Below are 4,933 nucleotides of genomic sequence, written 5' to 3' on the forward strand. Positions count from 1 at the left end.
GATGGGAGGGGGAGCTCAGGTCCCAGTAGTGATGCAGATCTCATGGCAGATGTGCACATGAACAAGAACGAACACATGTGCACATGACCATGGCAGATGTGCACATGAACAAGAACGAACACATGTGCACATGACCATGGCAGATGTGCACATGAACAAGAACGAACACATGTGCACATGACCATGGCAGATGTGCACATGAACAAGAATGAACACATGTGCACATGACCATGGCAGATGTGCACATGAACAAGAATGAACACATGTGCACATGACCATGGCAGATGTGCACATGAACAAGAATGAACACATGTGCACATAGACATGAATGAACACATGCATGTGGACATGGCAGATGAGCATATGAACATGAATGAACACATGTGTACATGACCATGAATGAAACAGAATCTCTTCCACTCTGGGTTGTCAGTGTGTCTTGTCTTTTCCTCAAACAAGACATTGTATCTTCTTTCTCCCACATGTTTTCTGGGTCTTACTCAATATCCAAAACTTTGTGCTGCCAAGTCTAAATCCTTAACTATCAGAAAGGTTTCTACTGTGTTCTTGAAAAAAATGCAACTCAAAATATGTAATAAAAGTATGTCATAAAACTACAGATGTTAGCATAAATGTGCTCAGTGGGAACATTAATAACTATGTAAATATTTTAACACTTATTTGAGTAGAATTTTAAACCCTGAAACAGAAAGAATTTAGAATTCCTTTCCATCTCCATTTCCCTAACCTTACCATCCATCACATAGGTGTGTCTGCATATGAATAGAAGTTAGAGACTAAACACTGAATGCTGTATCTTCCAAAGAATTCTCTTACAAAACCACAGTTTCATTATCAATGTAAGACAAGGAACAATGCCACTGTTCATACCTTACACACACACACACACACACACACACAGCTTCCCAAGTGCTGGGGTTGCAGGCAAGCCCCATCATGCCAGCAGATGGTTTTCACTGACTGAGACTTATATTGGTACTTGAACTCTTTTGTATGACTAGATGTTTTTTCCCATACATATGTGTGTATGTATCTATATATGTATATGTGTGTGAGTATATGAAAATGCATATATATATGGATATATACATATATACGAATATATAATGCATGTGTATACAGCCATTCGCTGATGACTACTCAGAGGCATGCTGCCCTAAGCACACACACACAGTCATCTGTTTATATTTAACTACTTATTTTCAATTACTACTTTCAAATTCCTGGGAATAAACTACCTGAGCCATGTAATAATTCTACATTTCAGTTTTTGAAGAACCCCCAAACTACCGTTATATACTTATTAGTGCCTGCTAAGTTCAAGCACTCTTTTATATGGAGTAGTGTGGACATCCATGAGCCAGCATCCCATGGTGGGGTGCCCTTTAGCTGACTGACTGTGGCAACCATTTACCTAAATGAAAGGCAGAGTTATAATTCCTATGGGTGTTTGGCTTTACAGAAAATGAGTACTAAACCAAGTCTTTGTAATGGATCCCCAAAGTTTAAAAAAACCTCTCCCCTCTAAATATTCATAATCTAAGTGCCTGTAGGTAAAGAAACCTATCTTCTCAATTATTGCTGCTAACTTCCAAGTAGCAAAAATTGTCTGCAGCATCAAATGACTAAAGTACATCTCTAGATCACACATAGTCCTAGGCTCTAATGCAAAAGTAAGCCAGAGCTGGGCCAGATCACCTCAATGATTCAGAAGTAACTGAAGCCAAGTCAGACAAACAAAGAGGAGAGATCTGAAGGCAGAGCGATTAGCTGAGTTCACTAATGGATGGAGAGAAGACAGTCAGCTCCTGTAGAATGCAGCCAGAGCACAGACTAGGAGATCAGAGTGGAGGAGAGAGTTGCCAGCTTTCGAAGGAGATGGTAGGTCAGTAGGCATGTGAGTCTCCTGACTTGCCAGTGTTTTCCACGGTTAATTACTTGCTGGCAGCCAGTAAATTCCTCTAACAGTTTTTAGTGGGGGTGATTCTACCCGCCCTTACAAATATGAAGCAGTGTGACTGGTTAGGTAAGCTCCTAGAATCACCCAAGAGGCTTTGATTATCAGTGGGGAATGTGAACAAGGAGAAAGGCAAGACTGTACTGCTCTGAGCCCTTAGGAAGACACCACCATGTATGCAAATACACATGCCAAACCACAAATGTTCCTAGTTTTCAAGTGAGACAAATAACTAAAGGTGCCCTCTCTCTCTCTCTCTCTCTCTCTCTCTCTCTCTCTCTCTCTCTCTCTTGTTCTCTCTTTCTCTTTCTTACTCTCACTCACTCTCTTGCTCTCTTGCTTCTTCTTTCTCCCTCTTTCTCTCCCTCTCCTTTCTCCTGCTTCCCCTCTCTTTCTCTTTCTCATCTCTCTTTTCTCTCCCTCTCCCTCCCTCTTTCTCCCTCTCCTTCCACTTCCCTCCCTCTCCCTTTCCCTCTTCCTCTACTTCCATCTCCCACTCCCTCTCTCTTGATCTCCACTCTTGTTCTTTCTGGTTAGATGATGCAAAAACCATTCCAAGGGTCAAGTTCTAAAAAGTGACTGAACTATGGATATGGCAGAAGAGAGAAACTCTGAAAATCTGCTCAAGATTGGTGACTTTGGAGTCAGGCATATAGCACTTCAGGTCTTCCCCCCCCACACACACACACAGCAATTCTGTGTCCTCTGAAAGCGCCAGTATTTTCTATAGAGGGTATGGTGGTGATAGAAATAACACCATATACCAAGTAGGCTTAAGTGAGCTCATCTCTACCCTAATGATCAGTAAAAGGAGGAATATTAATGTGCCCCTGTCAATGACCCAACTTAGAGTTTAGTGTAATAGAACTAAATATTTTCAAAGTGTCAAATAGTTTGGAGAAATATTTTTAAAATAATATTCACATTTTTTGAGAAACTTTGAGGTTGATTTTATAATGGCTTTAATTTTAAATACTGAATGGTAGGACATTTAGGGATGTTGCACACGAAAGGAGCACAAAGCCACTCTAGCTGTTTGGTGTCCTCCTGTCTATGTACAAAATATCCAGGGTGTTTCTCGAAGTTTCCTCCACCACTTAATGCCTTCTTCTACTATGGACTTGAAGGGTGTGTCATTTGTGGATAGAATTTTTCCTACTATCAACAGACACTAAAAGATACTAAGGAGACTGATTTGGAGTGAAAATGAGTTCCATGGCTCTATGTGTAAAGACTGTTGAAGCTTCTAGTAGGCCTCTCACCAGCAGACAAGTGAGGCACTGAAGAATGTTTTCCTTGTAGACTTAGGACAAGATCCCTGCAACTAATCAAACATGCCCTCCAGGAAAAAAAAATGCTTGATAACAACTAGGTTGTAATTTTTCACTTCAAAACCTGTATTCCCAGCCTATATATTGACTGTAGTTTCCAAGCCATAACTTCCACATGAGCAAATAATTATAGAAGCCTGTTCTCTGTGCATGTCATGGCAACTTCCCTGTCGAACTGTGATAACCCTCAGGAGCCCCATGCAAGATTGGACTCGTTAGTGTTCTCTTGGGGACCAAGGAAGGGCACACCAGGATGCATACCAACTAGGGCATCCTTGGACAGGAGCTTGTCCCTCCCCAAGGATATACAAGCAATACAAGCAGTCAACACTTCTACAGGCATACAAACTTTTATCTGGTGGTATAACTGTCTACAAGTTGCCATCACTTTTATAAGAAACTACAACCCAAATAAACTTACTAGTCCCCCAACTTAGACATAGGTGGGATTGTGTCTGGTCTTTCATTGGTGCCCTATTAGAGGCAAATAGATGCAAAGCCTCATCTCCCCAAGAAAAGTTCACAGGACATCATCTGATATTTTGTATTAAAATCACATTGTATGAGTTTTCTCTGGGGTTAGCCTTTCCTACTGTCAGTGAAGCTCAGTGTTACTCCTTTCCTCAGTTTGCCTGGTATCCTCACAAATCAGACAGCTCCATTCATAGCTCAGAAGCTGTTAGCAATTTCCCTCAGCCTTGCCTCAGGATATCCAAGGATGTGAAGCAGGGGCTTGTGACGTTTTACAGAAAGTGTGTGATGATTCAGGAGGAAAATGGAGAGGAGACAGGATCCCTCCCACCCAGCAGTTTAGTGTCACTTGCCTGAGCAATGTGACCAGATGTGCTCCAGGACCTGCTTCTTGGCTGAGACAATGGAAGTATGTCTGCCAGGATCAAAGGAACGAAGTCTGCCAGGGTCTGGAAAGATCCCACTCAAGTGCCTTTTCTGCCTTCATAATGGCTTCTTCACTGAGAGGGAAAACAGAAGGCATGAAGGTGAACCTTTCTCCTACATAGATGCCTGTGTTTAAAATAAGTCTCTCAAAACTCAACAATGTGAGTGGATCATCCTACAGAGTCTGGCCCTTTCCCAAAGAGCTATCACCCAGTTCCTCCCAGCGGTGGGGGAACATTTATCTTCAAAGCTCTGCTTACAGCGACATAAGCACAGAGCCTCGAGGCAACCTCTAGCAGTCTAAACTGTAGTCTCTCATAAAAGTGCAAGCCCTGTGTCTGACCTCGCCTACTGAGCTCACAGGGCTGAGAATAGGTTCGCAACCCAAATCCGTGAAATCCACACAGTGCTGCCGAATTTCTCTCACCCTTTTTGAAGGATTGGAATCACTCACCTGTACTCCTCCACATCCATGGGAACCATCCACCTCCAGCCTGGCTCAGAGCCTCGCCTCACCTCTCTTGGTGTCCTAAAACTATAATCTTTACTTCTCTGATGCTTTCTGGCCTTAACAAAAACAAAACACAATGACAACAAAAAACAAAAACAAACAAGCAAACAAAAAACCAAAGGCTAGGGTAGCTAATACACAGTAGGTGCCGACCTAAAGGTTAAGAATTTATACTCCGACCTAAAGGTTAAGAATTTATACTCCGACCTAAAGGTT

The 4,933-nt window shown here is 42.1% G+C and overlaps 1 long non-coding RNA gene across 1 annotated transcript in view; it reads right to left on the bottom strand.

The window, feature by feature from the left end:
• Positions 1–4,139: 4,139 nt before the first annotated feature.
• The window catches only part of LOC116086617, a 4,721-nt gene continuing 3,927 nt past the window's right edge, over positions 4,140–4,933 (bottom strand). Inside the window, exons 2-3 of the long non-coding RNA XR_004117004.1 lie at positions 4,661–4,773; positions 4,140–4,280 (exon numbers count right to left, since the gene is read on the bottom strand). This is a non-coding gene — a long non-coding RNA (uncharacterized LOC116086617). The remainder of the gene's footprint in view (positions 4,281–4,660; positions 4,774–4,933) is intronic.

The sequence above is a fragment of the Mastomys coucha genome, unplaced genomic scaffold, assembly GCF_008632895.1.
Source record: "Mastomys coucha isolate ucsf_1 unplaced genomic scaffold, UCSF_Mcou_1 pScaffold12, whole genome shotgun sequence".
Taxonomy (NCBI): domain Eukaryota; kingdom Metazoa; phylum Chordata; class Mammalia; order Rodentia; family Muridae; genus Mastomys; species Mastomys coucha.